Raw genomic sequence first — 18,376 nt, 5'->3', positions numbered from 1 at the left:
TGAGATTAAAATTCTTGATTATCTTAGAGCAAACTGGGGTACCTTTCCCACAAGATAACCTAATTTATATATATTTTGAAACCACTACGACCTATTAACTCGCTCCACTGTATCGACTTGAAGTGAGTTTAAAATTCTTAATTGTCTTGAAGCAAACTGGGGTCCCATTTCCACAAGATAACATCATCTATATATATTTTGAAACCATTACGACCTATTAACTCGCTCCACTGTATCGACTCGAAGTGAATTTAAAATTCTTAATTATCTTAAAGCAAACTGGGGTCCCATTTCCACAAGATAACATCATCTATATATATTTTGAAACCATTACGACCTATTAACTCGCTCCACTGTATCGACTTGAAATGAATTTAAAAATCTTAATTATCTTAAAGCAAACTGGGGTCCCATTTCACAAGATAACATCATTTATATATATTTTGAAACCACTACGACCTATTAACTCGCTCCACTATATCGACTTGAAGTGAATTTAAAATTCTTAATTATCTTAAAGCAAACTGGGGTCCCATTTCCACAAGATAACATCATTTATATATATTTTGAAACCACTACGACCTATTAACTCGCTCCACTGTATCGACTTGAAATGAATTTAAAAATCTTAATTATCTTAAAGCAAACTGGGGTCCCATTTCCACAAGATAACATCATTTATATATATTTTGAAACCACTACGACCTATTAACTCGCTCCACTGTATCGACTTGAAATGAATTTAAAAATCTTAATTATCTTAAAGCAAACTGGGGTCCCATTTCCACAAGATAACATCATTTATATATATTTTGAAACCACTACGACCTATTAACTCGCTCCACTGTATCGACTTGAAATGAATTTAAAAATCTTAATTATCTTAAAGCAAACTGGGGTCCCATTTCCACAAGATAACATCATTTATATATATTTTGAAACCACTACGACCTATTAACTCGCTCCACTGTATCGACTTGAAATGAATTTAAAAATCTTAATTATCTTAAAGCAAACTGGGGTCCCATTTCCACAAGATAACATCATTTATATATATTTTGAAACCACTACGACCTATTAACTCGCTCCACTGTATCGACTTGAAGTGAGTTTAAAATTCTTAATTGTCTTAAAAGCAAACTGGGGTCCCATTTCCACAAGATAACATCATCTATATATTTTGAAACCATTACGACCTATTAACTCGCTCCACTGTATCGACTCGAAGTGAATTTAAAATTCTTAATTATCTTAAAGCAAACTGGGGTCCCATTTCCACAAGATAACATCATTTATATATATTTGAAACCACTACGACCTATTAACTCGCTCCACTGTATCGACTTGAAATGAATTTAAAAATCTTAATTATCTTAAAGCAAACTGGGGTCCCATTTCCACAAGATAACATCATTTATATATATTTTGAAACCACTACGACCTATTAACTCGCTCCACTGTATCGACTTGAAGTGAGTTTAAAATTCTTAATTGTCTTGAAGCAAACTGGGGTCCCATTTCCACAAGATAACATCATCTATATATATTTTGAAACCATTACGACCTATTAACTCGCTCCACTGTATCGACTCGAAGTGAATTTAAAATTCTTAATTGTCTTAAAGCAAACTGGGGTCCCATTTCCACAAGATAACATCATTTATATATATTTTGAAACCACTACGACCTATTAACTCGCTCCACTGTATCGACTCGAAGAAATGAATTTAAAATTCTTAATTGTCTTAAAGCAAACTGGGGTCCCATTTCCACAAGATAACATCATTTATATATATTTTGAAACCATTACGACCTATTAACTCGCTCCACTGTATCGACTTGAAATGAGTTTAAAATTCTTAATTATCTTAAAGCAAACTGGGGTCCCATTTCCACAAGATAACATCATTTATATATATTTTGAAACCACTACGACCTATTAACTCGCTCCACTGTATCGACTTGAAGTGAATTTAAAATTCTTAATTGTCTTAAAGCAAACTGGGGTCCCATTTCCACAAGATAACATCATTTATATATATTTTGAAACCACTACGACCTATTAACTCGCTCCACTGTATCGACTTGAAGTGAGTTTAAAATTCTTAATTGTCTTAAAGCAAACTGGGGTCCCATTTCCACAAGATAACATCATTTATATATATTTTGAAACCACTACGACCTATTAACTCGCTCCACTGTATCGACTTGAAGTGAATTTAAAATTCTTAATTGTCTTAAAGCAAACTGGGGTCCCATTTCCACAAGATAACATCATTTATATATATTTTGAAACCACTACGACCTATTAACTCGCTCCACTGTATCGACTCGAAGTGAGTTTAAAATTGTTAATTATCTTAAAGCAAACTGGGGTCCCATTTCCACAAGATAACATCATTTATATATATTTTGAAACCACTACGACCTATTAACTCGCCCACTATATCGACTTGAAGTGAATTTAAAATTCTTAATTATCTTAAAGCAAACTGGGGTCCCATTTCCACAAGATAACATCATTTATATATATTTTGAAACCACTACGACCTATTAACTCGCTCCACTGTATCGACTCGAAATGAATTTAAAATTCTTAATTATCTTAAAGCAAACTGGGGTCCCATTTCCACAAGATAACATCATTTATATATATTTTGAAACCACTACGACCTATTAACTCGCTCCACTATATCGACTTGAAGTGAATTTAAAATTCTTAATTATCTTAAAGCAAACTGGGGTCCCATTTCCACAAGATAACATCATTTATATATATTTTGAAACCACTACGACCTATTAACTCGCTCCACTATATCGACTTGAAGTGAATTTAAAATTCTTAATTATCTTAAAGCAAACTGGGGTCCCATTTCCACAAGATAACATCATTTATATATATTTTGAAACCACTACGACCTATTAACTCGCTCCACTATATCGACTTGAAGTGAATTTAAAATTCTTAATTATCTTAAAGCAAACTGGGGTCCCATTTCCACAAGATAACATCATTTATATATATTTTGAAACCACTACGACCTATTAACTCGCTCCACTATATCGACTTGAAGTGAATTTAAAATTCTTAATTGTCTTAAAGCAAACTGGGGTCCCATTTCCAGAAGATAACATCATTTATATATATTTTGAAACCACTACGACCTATTAACTCGCTCCACTGTATCGACTCGAAATGAATTTAAAATTCTTAATTATCTTAAAGCAAACTGGGGTCCCATTTCCACAAGATAACATCATTTATATATATTTTGAAACCACTACGACCTATTAACTCGCTCCACTATATCGACTTGAAAGTGAATTTAAAATTCTTAATTGTCTTAAAGCAAACTGGGGTCCCATTTCCACAAGATAACATCATTTATATATATTTTGAAACCACTACGACCTATTAACTCGCTCCACTATATCGACTTGAAGTGAATTTAAAATTCTTAATTATCTTAAAGCAAACTGGGTCCCATTTCCACAAGATAACATCATTTATATATATTTTGAAACCACTACGACCTATTAACTCGCTCCACTATATCGACTTGAAGTGAATTTAAAATTCTTAATTATCTTAAAGCAAACTGGGGTCCCATTTCCACAAGATAACATCATTTATATATATTTTGAAACCACTACGACCTATTAACTCGCTCCACTATATCGACTTGAATTGAATTTAAAATTCTTAATTGTCTTAAAGCAAACTGGGGTCCCATTTCCAGAAGATAACATCATTTATATATATTTTGAAACCACTACGACCTATTAACTCGCTCCACTGTATCGACTCGAAATGAATTTAAAATTCTTAATTATCTTAAAGCAAACTGGGGTCCCATTTCCACAAGATAACATCATTTATATATATTTTGAAACCACTACGACCTATTAACTCGCTCCACTGTATCGACTTGAAGTGAATTTAAAATTCTTAATTGTCTTAAAGCAAACTGGGGTCCCATTTCCAGAAGATAACATCATTTATATATATTTTGAAACCACTACGACCTATTAACTCGCTCCACTGTATCGACTCGAAATGAATTTAAAATTCTTAATTATCTTAAAGCAAACTGGGGTCCCATTTCCACAAGATAACATCATTTATATATATTTTGAAACCACTACGACCTATTAACTCGCTCCACTGTATCGACTCGAAGTGAGTTTAAAATTCTTAATTATCTTAAAGCAAACTGGGGTCCCATTTCCAGAAGATAACATCATTTATATATATTTCTACAACCCGTTCCACTGTATCGACTCGAAGTGAATTTAAAAGTCGTAATTATCTGTCAGCAGACCGGGAGCCGTTTACCACTGCCTTGACCTCAACGCGTTCAAATGCAGAGCACTGGAGTCAGAATTCCGTTCGGGAGAGGTCAGAACGAACAGTTTCAGTCGCCCTCCTGACCATCGGATTGGTCGACATATGGTCTTTGGGAAAATGGCTTTTAGTCATTACTGCACCGCCACACGGCTCTTCTGGTCTCGTTCAGTTATCGCCGAAGTTTATTTATGTAAAAAATAGGTTGGTCAAGATGATGATGATGATGATGATGAAACGAGATTGTAGAAAAATGTCTTTTTAGTTTTCTGTAAAAGAAAACTACTGTGCCGGCTTTGTCTGTCCGGCCGCACTGTCCGCCCTCAGATCTTAAAAACTACTGAGGCTGGAGGGCTGCAAATTGGTATGTTGACCATCCACCCTCCAATCATCAAACATACCAAATTGCAGCCCTCTAGCCTCAGTAGTTTTGATTTTATTTAGGGTTAAATTTAACCATAATCGTGCTTCTGGCAACGATATAGGACAGGCCACCACCGGGCCGTACTTAAAGTTTCATTGGCTGAGGCTCATGCAGCATTATACCGAGACCACCGAAAGATAGATCTGTTTTCGGTGGCCTTGATTGTACGATGTACAGAAAACTCAATTGCGCCGAAGAAACCCCGGCGCATTTTTCACTTGTTTTCTAGTAGAAATTGCTTCGTTATATTAGAAATTGCTTTGTTATATCCAAATGGTGGAAAGTTAGGAGCCTCGATGGCTCGGTTGGTATAAAGCAGCAACCTCAGACTTCATGAAGTCTATGGCGAGGGTTCAATCCCGCAGCCGACCGGTCAGAGAAGGCGGACGTTTTTATTTTGCTATCCGTGTAGACACCCCGGGATTATGTATGTAATCAACGGATAGGTTTGCTGGTACATACAAATGGGTGTTACAGACTAATACACACATAAAAACAAAGCCACTCCAACATCTGAAAACATAACAGACACCTTTACACGTGGATGTCTCGAACTGTTGACCTACCCGCCCAGTTCTCCTCGCTGCTGGGAGAAAGGGAGCTGGGGATTTGGTACAATACATGTACACATTCGTTACCGGGGTCCAAGCGATGTCAGGCAGGGCAGCTGATCGAGGCTATGGCCTACCCCACCGCCAAATCAAAGTCCTTCAAAGAAGGCATCGTGATTACCCCATATAAAAAATGGGAAAAATGTACGTTAAAACGAAGCAAAGAAGAAGATAAGTGGAAAGTTAAATAAGTATACCTTAGTTTAACCAGACTGCTGAGCTGATTAACAGCTCTCTAGGGCTGGCCTATGAAGGATAGATTTATTTTACTTGGTTAAGAACCAATTGGTTACCTAGCAACGGGACCTACAGCTTATTGTGGAATCCGAACCACTTTACAACGAGAAATGAATTTCTATCACCAGAAATAAATTCCTCTAATTCTTCACTGGCCGGTCGGAGACTCGAACGCGGGCCAGCAAAGTGCTAGCTGAGAACAGGTACCGACTCGTCAAATGAGGAACTTGCGTGGCTAAGAACCAATTGGTTACCTAGCAATGGGACCTACAGCTTATTGTGGAATCCGAACCACATTATATTGAGAAATGAATTTCTGTCACCAGAAATAAATTCCTCTAATTCTTCATTGGCCGGCCGGAGACTCGAACGCTGGCCCAGCAGAGTGCTAGCCGAGAACTCTACCGACCTGTCCATAAGTGGAGCAAAATGAAGCATATATAAAATGGTTTTATTTTATGTTGTATTATACCAATTTGTCAAATTGTATCTGAAATGAGAAGGAAATTTTGAAGAATACCGAAGACAGATGACCAAAGGAGGCAGAAAAAAAAAGGAGACAACAAAAATACTTGAGTATGCCATACGAGCAAACTTTATTTTACGTTTTCTTTAATTACTGAGACTGCAGCTGCCCAGATCTCAATGTTAGGGATTTATCTGAAATTAAATGTGTAGATACAGATTAAGAGTTACGACGGATAGTATTATATTTAATTATTTTTACTGTTTTTTTTTTCTTTCAAGGCATTTAATGTGATCCATTGGTATGTTATCATTAATTATCACTATCATTTTTGCCCATGTGTTTTTATGTACTATAAAAAAGATTCTTTCTACGTACTGTAAAAAAATTATCCCCACGCATCATAAATTTCCTCACATGTACTGTAAAAAAAAACTCCCTACGTCCTGTCAAATCTTCTCCATACGTATTGTAAGAAAAAAATTCTCCCTGCGTACTGAAAAAATCTCTTACTGGTAAATAAATTCTCCCCACGTAATGTAGAAAGTTTTCTCACATATACTATAAAAAAAGGCTTTCTCTATACGTACTGTTAAAAAAAAGCAGATTTCTTCCTACGAACTGTAAAAAAAAAACCATTTTCCCTATGTCAGAAAAATTCTACTTACGCAGTCAAAAAAATTTCCCAACGTACTTAAAAATTTTTTCTCCCTACATACTGTAAAAAAAAGTTCTCCCTACGTACTGTTAAAAAATCTAATGTACTAAATATATATATATATATATATATATATATATATATATATATCTGTGTACAACAAAATTCCGTACGTACTGTAGAAAAAAAGTTATCCCTACTACTGTAAAAAATCTCCCAATATACTGTAAAAAAACATTTATCCAGGTGTACTACAAAATTCTAAACTAAACTACAGTAACAATTTCTCCCACGTCCTGTAAAAAATCTTCCTAAGCACTGTAAAAAAAAAATCTCCCAGTGAACTACAAAATTCCCTATGTGCTGTAAAAAAACAGTGAACTAAAAAAAATCCACGTACTGTAAAAAATGTCTCCCACTGTACCAGAAAAAATCTCCCAACGTACTATAGGAAAAACTTCTCCCACTGTACTAAAAAAAATCTCTACGTACTGTAAAAAAATTCTCACTGTACTGAAAAAAATTCCTACGTACTGCAACAAAAACACATATATTTCTCCCCGCGTACTGGAAAAAAACACAGCCTTCTGATAAATGCTGATCTGACAAGAGGTCAGCAACAAAGAACGACTTTATTCGCTCTACATAGTGAGACGTTTCAGAGCGTGACGTCACGATCTCCCTAATGACGGGCATTTGTAATCGTCTACCGCGCGCCTCCGTTTAGCATTACTAAAAGATAATGCTGGATATTATAGATACATTTTTGTGCGTATAGCAGCCTACTTTTTTTTTTTATTTCAGGGATTGGTCCATTCTACTTTTTTTATTTTTGATATATGTTTCAAGGACGTGTGATTTCGTTATAGGGTTTAAAGGTATGAGTTATGAGATGGTTCTATTGTTTTTTCTTTTTCTTTAAGTTTTTTTATCCAAGCTTTTTTTTATTAAGTGTATTTCTTGCATGATTATGGCAAACGTTAATTTGATTGTTAAATTTGTATTTGTATGTATCTGTTTTTATCTTTACTTACGGAAGTTTTAAGGATATGTATGTTAAATATATATACAGTATAAACAGTATACACACACACACACACACATATATATATATATATATATATATATATATATATATATATATATATATATGTATATATTTATATATATGTGTTATTGTTTCTTTGTTTATGTATGTATGTATGTATGTTATAGATACATACATGCTTACATATAAATTTAAAGACGTCAGCACCACTGTAACTCCTTCATATCATCAAATTTTACGCCTTTGTCCATTTACCACGAAATTAGTCTTTTTCATAAATAGTGGACATTGGAACCTTTAATTAAAGATATGACTTTTCCCTCCTAGTTATCGTGATTTCTGGGGCCCCCCGTTTACCGTGGTCGAGGAAACCGTAGGATTTTTCGGTAATCATATGATAGAGATCCTTATTGAAACTGTCCTGGGAAAGATTGATATCCTATGCATTTAGGATAAGGGTTAGGAAGTAATTCACGCCGAGTTATGTATGTTTTAACTTAGTCTCTCTCTCTCTCTCTCTCTCTCTCTCTCTCTCTCTCTCTCTCTCTCTATATATATAATATAATATATATATATATATATATATATATATATATATATATATATATATATATATATATATATATATCGTTGTGTATTTTGTATATGGAGGTACTAATAAAGCAGTTTTTCATTAGTGAAAATAATATGTACATTAAGTTGAGATTACGACTGTCAACTGTTCTGAGAAGCCTGTATTATTATTATTATTATTATTATTATTATTATTATTATTATTATAAAATTGAAACTCGCCCCTTACATTGAACTAAATCTCTGTTAATACACAGTAATCTTAATTTGCAAATTACAGACAAAAGACCCCTTGAAGATTCAGACTTAACACACAAGGTCTAAGTAAGTTAGCATAAAACGAAAATCCTTCAGTGAACAGCAAAAAGAGCAAGTGGGTCTGCCCACTTTATTTAAACCTTGAGGTGTGTGAGAGAGAGAGAGAGAGAGAGAGAGAGAGAGAGAGAGAGAGAGAGAGAGAAAGGGGGGATTACCAAGAATATTCCCCCCCCCCTAATTCTTATATTTATGAACCGTGTGTCAAGCAAGTTACGAGACGAACTTGTGGATCCCAGCGCAAGTGTTAACGGTATAGATTCTTTTATTAGCCGTCGGCTATTCGTCACGATGGCGTAGTCCAGCGTGTCTCTCTCTCTCTCTCTCTCTCTCTCTCTCTCTCTCTCTCGTATGTTGCGTACGTGAACTGTGCAACAATACCTCTTGGTTTCCGATGTATATAATTACACACACACACACACTCTCTCTCTCTCTCTCTCTCTTTCTCTCTCTCTCTCTCTCTCTCTCTCATACATAGATTGCGCACATGAATTATCTCTGTGCATTTGTGTACGTGTGAGATTTCAATTATGGGATTTTTCACTTTTGTATATATAATAAACAAAAAAGTTAGAGTAAGCATTTTTTTTTAGGTTGGTCACTTAATATAGCATTAAACAAAGTAGTTAAGCTGATATTATTACAAAATCCGGTCGCAGGATGATTAATACATTAGTGAATTACAGCTGATAAAGATTCTTCTGTGAATACATTCACTGTTATATTTTTTCAGTTTGTTATATCAGAATTAGCCTTGAATTAAACGATTCAACAACTCTTAGTACATTCTTTGTATAAGTGTTGTAAATATGACACCGCCATTTGCACATCTGTATAAGTAAAGACAGATGTTATTGACGTTCGTGTTCATTTTATGAGAGCCTAGTGAATGAACTTTGTACCGCTAAACCCTGTGTATGCTTTTGATGTGTTTTTTTTCGTAACCTCAAAAAGTATTGTATAACCAATGCCAGATGTTATTGTCATTCACATTCATCTTCTCAAAGAGTCCAGCGAATGAACTTTGTGCCGCTAACCCCTGTGCATGTGTGTGTTATTTTTTGTAACTTGAAAAGTATTGTATAACTAAAGACAGATATTATTATCAATCATATTCACTTTACCAGAGTCCAGGGAATGAACTTTGTACCGCTAAACCCTGGGTATGTTTTTTATGTGTTGTTTTCCGTAAATTAAAAAAGTATTTTATTAACGACAAATGTTATCGTCATTCATATTCGTTTTATCAAAGAGTCCAGGAAATGAACCTTGTACCGCTAAACCCTGTGTATGTTTTTTTTTTATGTATTTTTTCCGTAAATTAAAAAAGTATATCCAAAGACATGTTATTGCCATTCATATTCATTTTATCAAAGAGTCCAGGAAATGAACTTTATACCGCTAAACCCTGTGTATGTTTTTTTATTTGGTGCATTCTTTCCGTAACTTAAAAAAGCATTAACAGTAACGCCTTGCAACACCTGAAGAAAAGAGATTCTTTCTGAGACGATGAATAATCAAAAATTCGTCCCAGATTGCATTGAATAATCTTTCCCTCTGGGGTAGTGTATTGTAGTGGGCATCCAGTCGTGGCTCGCGCTGGCTTTGTGCTACTCGGTTTAAAAAGTAGGCCACAAATACCCCCCAGAGTTAGGGCACGGCGAAGGAGGTATATACGGTGTAGGCGCCCTTAAGGACCACGGACAGTTATGAGGATTCTGGCGAAGGAGGAGGAGGAAGAAATTCGGTCTGACGTGCGCCTAGGAATTTCTCTTTTGGCGGTTGGAAATAAAGTGCATTTAAACATGAGTCATCTGCTTTGGAAATACGGAAGTTTTGACGAAGAGAAATTGAACTGGAGGTTAATTTAAAATTGATGAATAATTCGCCTAACTCCAAAATCTTATTAATTATTTTATTTTGCCGTTCTTCAGTATAACCTATTAGTGCATTTAAACGCGAGAATCGTCTGCTTTGGAAATACGAAAGTTTTGACGAAGAGAAATTGAACTGGAGGTTAATTTAAAATTGATGAATAATTCGTCTAACTCCAAAATCTGTTTAATTATTTTATTTTGTTGTTCTTCAGTATAACCTATTAGTGCATTTAAACGCGAGAATCGTCTACTTTAGAAGTACGTAAGTTTTGAGGAAGAGAATTTGAACTGATGACTGATTTGAAATTGATTGATAAATTCTGTGACTCCAAATTCGTATTATGACAGAAGAGAAGTTGATCTGGAGACTAATTTAAAGTTGCTAAATAATTTATATAACTCCAAATTGATATTAATATTGTATTTTGCTATTCTTCAGTAATGCGAGGGGTAGAAACTGAACGGAGAATTCTTGTTAGGTTTAAGTATTTAATTTTTTTTTTTACTTTTGCATTATGAATACTATTTTAGATAGTTATTATTATTATTATTATTATTATTATTATTATTATTATTATTATTATTATTATTATTGTTGTTGTTGTTGTTGTTGTGGTTGTTTGTTTGTTTGTACGTTCATCTTCTTTTGTTTTGAGGTAATTCATATGCGTCCATATTTCCAAAATATTGTCTTCATTATTACGTATTTTTAATTTATAAAATATAAATGCTGATGACGAACATTAGGTCTTATTAACTTCTTTAATATTCCATCCAATTAAGCAGTTTACTGAGAGAGAGAGAGAGAGAGAGAGAGAGAGAGAGAGAGAGAGAGAGAGAGAGAGAGAGAGAGAGAGAGAGATATTCGCGATCTCCAAAACTGGTTGTTTATTACTAACGATGATTCATGGTTTACCTTGGAAAAACACCTAATGCTAAAAAAAATAAAAATTAGATAAAACGAATAAAAGTAGTACTTACAAGAATAATGGCGGCTTACTTTTAGGAATAAAAAAACTATTTTATAAGAACGGTTCAAACTTAAATTTCTATTGTCAACGGTCCACGGCTTTCCATTATTGGGAGCCGTTATAAAGGCAACTTCCTCCTCCTACTACTACTACTACTGCTACTGCTGGCAAACCGATGATGATCCAAGCCCGTCAGGTGCTCGTTTGTGGAAACATTCGAAAGGAGAGCCACTGAGGAAAAACTTAATATATTGTTTTAATTGACTAGGGTGTTATCAGTCGCCATTGGTGATCTTTCATTAGTTATGTAGGTACCTGAGTTTGATAGAGTGGAAATAGACAGATCAGTAGATGATATTATTATTATTATTATTATTATTATTATTATTATTATTATTCAGAAGATGAACCCTATTCATGCGGGACAATCCCACCACAGGGGCCACTGACTTGAAATTCCAGAAGCTTCCAAAGAATATTAAGGTGTTCATTAGGAAGAAGTAAGAGAAGGTAAAGGGAAATACAGAAAGAATAGAACCCACTTATTAAAAGAGGAAAAATAAATTAATAAACAGATAAAAATGTATTAAAATGTAAAGAGAATAGTATTAGGGTAGCAATGCGCTGCATCTCCGCTTGAACTTCTGAAGAAGTTCCAATTGCACGACTTCCTCTGAAGGGGGCTGTTCCACAATCCAACGGTGTGAGGAATAGATAGATAGATGTGTTGCTCTTGTTTTGGGAGCGATAAGAGAGAGAGAGAGAGAGAGAGAGAGAGAGAGAGAGAGGCGGGCGATTATCTTGTGAATGGTTTCACCCTTGGTGGTTTTTCTTCTCTCTCTCTCTCCAATTTAGTTGCAACCAACATCAGTCAAGCAACAGTTAGGCAACTGATTCACCCCTTAAGCCTTCAGTGACATACTGAATTTTAGCAAGACGGCTTAACTTTCAATCACGTTGTGTGTAAATTATATATATATATATATATATATATATATATATATATATATATATATATATATATATATATATATATATATAATACACATATATATATGTATGTATATAATATACATATATATACATACATACATACATTTCCTACTTAAAATTATGTTATCATACACGCTTTCGCTTCTAGTTTTTACTTGTGTGGAATTTAAGTAACTGTTCTAGCCATAATATTCAACGGAATATAAAGAAATTTCTGCAAAAAACTAGTAACTGCTTGTCAGTAAATTCTGTAGGAAGCAAGCACCAAAATTATGTAGCCATTCCATAAGTTTTTGTAACCTATTCCAAATATTATGAAGCTGAATTCAGCAGTCCTTGTATGTCTAACGCTTTTTCAAATAAAAGTTATATGTGAACATGATCCTTGACGCCTGAATTATATGAGTTTTGAGCTAGTGCGCATTACTCGACTTTCTTTTGAGTTAGTGCGTGCTACTCGTTTTGCAGAACGCTGACAACTTTATTCTGCTGAGGTGTCACGTTTTCACATTGCCCAAAACAAGTGGCCTGATGTTATCGTGGAATAAAACTTTTATGTTGGGTTTGTAAGTTTAAGAAATGCCTCACAACCCTGCCACTTAATTTTTCATTAATTTTTATTTATTGAATCTATTTAATTTTTCTATTGTCGGTTTCTCTAGGACTAAGACCTTTTCAGTATGAAAGTTTTATTGTCTGATAGGGTTTTTATGTAAGAATGTTTGTGCATTCTGAATAATAATAATAATAATAAGAAGGAGACTTGTAAACGTGTTTATTTAAAAATTGTGGCTGTATCAGCAGAATTCAATTTATTACAAAAATTTCTTTCCCTTGCAAAAAAGGGATTCATAAGAAAAATTGAGAAACTATATTACAAATTGAGCTATACTGATGCAGCAATAATAATAATAATAATAATAATTCTACTATAGGCTGTAAAACTGAAGCCCATACAGTCGCGTATGATCTGCGTTGGAAACATAAAGATGGCCGGTGAAGATTAACGATCGGCTATTAGCCCAGTGTTGTATATCGAGTCAAACCCGTAACATTCGGCCACTGTGAACTGTCCAGTGTGTTACGGAAGACACTCAAGACGACTGACTCATTATCATCTCCTCACGCCTATAGTAAGCGGGAGGTTTACGGAGAGAAGGCAGCGGAGAGACGAATTCAGTAAGTACCTTACTGCATGTCATCATAACGGGAAGTTTCCCGCCTTGTGGCACGCCGCCGCCGTAAAGTGACAGACGCGGCTTCTGCTTTGTTGTCAACGTCAAGACGAGCTCCGTGGGGGAGCCGTTCCTAAGGCGAACCATGACCAGTACTATTACTACTGCTAGTACTATTACTCGATTAGATCTGACAAATAACAGTCCTATACGGGGAGCCGTTGCAAATGGGAATCTCGACCATTATTACGACTGCTAGTAATACTATTCGATTAAATTTGACAAAAAAAAGCTGTATGGGTAGCCGTTTCAGGGGTATTCTCTACCACCACCATTTCTGCTACAACTACTCACCTAAATTTGACAAATAGCATCTAAATGGAGAGCCGTTTCAAAGGTGAATCTGTTATCACTACTGCTACCACTAGTACTACTTCAAGCCTAAAATTGGACAAACAGCTGTACCTCCCTCTACGCCTCCCGTTTATCCGAACCCTTGCCCCGTATCGGTGACCGATAGTGGAACTTTACCGAAAATGAAGACCGCCGAAGATTTATGGGTTCCTCGATAGTGGAACGGCTCAAAACAAGAGTTAATTATGAACGGTTGCACGTCGCAGTTGATGTCGTAAAGGGGCCATTTGCGGTGCGGTTGCAGACTGTCGCACAATACCCGTATTTGCTCTGTCAACATGAGGCTGAATGCGCAGGCGTCGCTTTTGTCACTTTTAAAGAACTGCACTTTTTGGTGACTATGTTAGTGTTTAATGATATGTATTTCTTCTGTTTTTTTTGCAATTTGGCCATTACATCATAACGTTTTTATTATCGTTTAAGAATGATTTCCTACTCACCTTATGCAGCTTCACAAAATTCTTAAACCAAACCTACGACAGCTGCATGATATATGACATTTCATGCTGTCATAATCGCAATTTTATTCTCTACCTGTAACTAAAAAGACTTATGTCAGACCTAAGACAGCTGCATGATATATGACATTTCATGCTGTCATAATTGCAGACATTTTCCCCTTAAAATTATGAGCAGGAAAATTAAAATGACAAGGACCATTTGCCGCTTTGACAAACTGCTTCTCACCTTGCAACGAGGAAGTTAACACGTCATAATGATGGTGATTTTTTTTCCCCCACAGTTGTGAAGACTTTAAATATTACATAACGTTTATATTTCTCGCCATTTTTGGCTTTCTGTTAAAGAAAACTATTGTGCCGACTTTGTCCTTCTGCACTTCATTCTTTCCGCACTTTATTCTGTCCGCCCTCAGATCTTAAAAACTACTGAGGCTAGAGGGCTGCAAATTGGTATGTTGATCACCCACCCTCCAATCATCAAACATACCAAATTGCAGCCCTCTAGCCTCTTTAGTTTTTATTTTATTTAATGTTGAAGTTAGCCATAATCATGCTTCTGGCAACGATATAGGATAGGCCACCACGGGCCGTGGTTTATTTTCATGGGCCGCGGCTCATACAGCATTACACCGAGACCACCGAAAGATAGATCTGTTTTCGGTGGCCTTGATTATATGCTGTAGCGGCTGTACAGAAAACTCGATTGCGTCGAAGACACTTCGGCGCATTTTTTACCCGTTTCAATGGCGGCTTGCTTACATATTTGCTGACACACGTATTGATATATATTGAAATAGCTTATTAATAGGACACCGAACTCTTTACTCACTTACTATGTCAATGGCTACTTCTTATATATGTGCTGACATACGTATTTATATATATTTAGATATATAGCGTATTATTAGGAACCTGAAACCATGCCTTTTTTTTTTACAAGTTCACGTTGAGTGACTGATCATGATACAGTAGTTGCCAGCGTTGTCTGTCGAATCCCGTTATCTAACACAAGAAGAGTACATTCTAACAACGGGAAAAATAACAGTTATAGATGTAGATAGTTAGTCTTTTGTGAAGTATATAATATGCGGAGTAGTTGTAGGTAGTTGGTATTTTGTGAAGTATATGATATGGGGAATGTAACATGTTATAAATTTGAAAAACTGACTGACAAATTTCCATGGCATAAATATTCCCAAAAATGAAGATAAACATTGATACATAAATACATTCCTCTTGACTTCTCATAATTTATCGTTTTTCTTTATAATTATGATGACGTTCCAGTAACGCCATCTCGCTTTTATCTTTATATTTAATTATTTATTATTTGTTTTACCGGCACATTATATTTTTTCCCAGTTGGTAGATTTTTTTATGTGGAAGTGTGCAGGTCAATTCAAGGGACTGTTAATTATCTAATAATGCTAATTATGATAGTAAGTCATAGAGATTAGCTTTCAAATTAACAATATTTTTTTTATTTAATCCTAGAGTAATTTATATATGATTTTATTATTGTTTATTTGTTTATTTTCAGATATGCTCGATAATCGACCTGCTTAATTTGAACTGGGATGTAATCTTTCTCCCGGAGGTCAGGAACTGAGAGAGAGAGAGAGAGAGAGAGGGGTAAGTGTGCTAATGTTCTTTCTTTGTAACTTTCTTAATGCTTTGTAAAGTTAAGAGAAGCACGCAAGAATATACTGTGGGGAAAAGTAATGACAAATAATTAGAAAGTCGAGAAAAGTTTGATTATTTCAAATAAATGAAAGCAAGGGAGAGCAATAGAGATCAGAAGTGACCCATCTTTCAAATATTTATCATTGAAATTGAAGTTAAATTATTGACTGATATGAAATAGTTTCATTGTTTATCATTGTTGCCTTATGACGTCTTCGAAACTACTCGTGTAGACGGAATAATGTTTGAGTTATATTGCTGTTGAGTTTCTATAGTGAGTATTTAATAATCGATTGTTTAAACGTTGTTCAAACATATTATTATTTATTGTGTAATAAAAATCCACAATTACATATGTAGTAAATACATTACTTTACATAGGAATATATTTACTATATATTTGTTGGATTTTTATTACACAGATTGTTTTTAACGAAATTGTGAATCTATTATTATTATTATTATTATTATTATTATTATTATTATTATTATTATTATTATTATATGTTTGAAAGAGGGCCTGCTACCCATATTATTATTATTATATTATTATTATTATTATTATTATTATTATTATTATTATTATTATTATTATTCAGAGGATGAACCCTATTCATATGGAACAAGCCCACCACAAGGGCCACTGATTGAAACTCAAGCTTCCAAAGAATATGAAGGTGTTCATTTGAAAGAAGCAACAGAAGGTAATAGGAAACACAGAAAGAAAAAATCATTTATTAGAAAAGAAAAGAAAAATAGATAGATATATAAAAATGTAAGTAAATTAGTAAGACAAGATTTTCTTGGGAGTAGTAATGCATTGCAGATATAAAAATGTAAGTAAATTATTAAGACACAAGATTTTCTTGGGAGTAGGAATGCATTGCAAATGGACCTTCTGAGGTTCCATTTGCGCAAAATAAGACTATAACAGACTTTAATGCACAGTCATTTGAACAGCTATAGCAATAACAAGAATAATATAGCCTCTGAGGATTGTTCACTCAAATCTCAATAATGCACAGTACTTTCTGCTTGATCACTGACAAGGTACCAGTCCAAAATGATTACTACGCTTGCTTGGGGTGATTTCACTGTTCGCTGGCTAGCTGTACGATGACGAACGCCACACTAGAAATGTGTTCTACATAAGAGCAGGTTGAAGTGGTGTTGTTTACCTTTTGTTATAGCGTTTATGGTTGAATAAAGCCATATTCTAATGGGGATTCTTACAGTAAATGTGATGGATTATCGTAAATAGTCGCCTTGGCTGTATTAAAGAAATAGATTGCGTTATATCTGCACAAAACGCGTAAAGTTCTAGATAGATTGGACGCCTATTTTTATACATTTTGGAAATATATTGCAAGAAAAAAAAATTGGAGTCAACCCAAGTATTCTCGTCCATTTTACGCATTTTTGCGCAGAGAGAGAGAGAGAGAGAGAGAGAGAGAGAGAGAGAGAGAGAGAGAGAGAGAGAGAATGTGGGGATATGGGGAGGGGGGTGTCACCACCCACCGCTCAATCTCATTACCAACTTCAGTTACATTTTTCAACAGAAGATTGTTTTTTTTTTTTTTCATGTTTATCACTGCATGCTTAGTTTTATATATAAATATACACAGACATACACACACAGTATATATGTATATATATATATAATAAAGTTTAATAATTTACATATATATATGTGTATAATATATATGTATATATAATGCACAAGTTTAATAACTTACCAATAATGTACTGTATAATACTGTATATATTTTTGTATAATGTATATATATATAATGCACAAGCTTGATAACTTAACAATATACTGTATATATGTGTATAATGTATATATGTATATATAATGCTCAAGTTTAATAACTTACCAATAAATATCTAAGTTTTACAAGTTTTATACGTGAATCTTACGCGTTATTGATCTAAGCTTCTTGTACGATTTAAAACGAGGTCTTACAAATTGGCCAGCTATGAAATTTCCAAAATCATGATGATACTTATTAACCCGCCCCACCCAAAAAAAACTGCCGGATGCTCGTCATCTTAAAAATGTAAGGAACTCCCGATTACATTAGTGCGAAAATCTTGTACCTAACAGTCTGTCAATCAACCCTAG

General features: G+C 34.5%; 1 protein-coding gene across 1 annotated transcript in view; it reads right to left on the bottom strand.

Annotated features, from left to right (window-relative positions):
• Positions 1-18,376, bottom strand: part of LOC136853606 (uncharacterized) — a 29,424-nt gene that overhangs the window by 9,327 nt on the left and 1,721 nt on the right. The window lies entirely within an intron of this gene.

The sequence above is a fragment of the Macrobrachium rosenbergii genome, chromosome 27 (genome assembly GCF_040412425.1).
Source record: "Macrobrachium rosenbergii isolate ZJJX-2024 chromosome 27, ASM4041242v1, whole genome shotgun sequence".
Classification (NCBI taxonomy): Eukaryota; Metazoa; Arthropoda; class Malacostraca; order Decapoda; family Palaemonidae; genus Macrobrachium; species Macrobrachium rosenbergii.
This window is presented reverse-complemented; position numbering and strand designations above follow the sequence as displayed.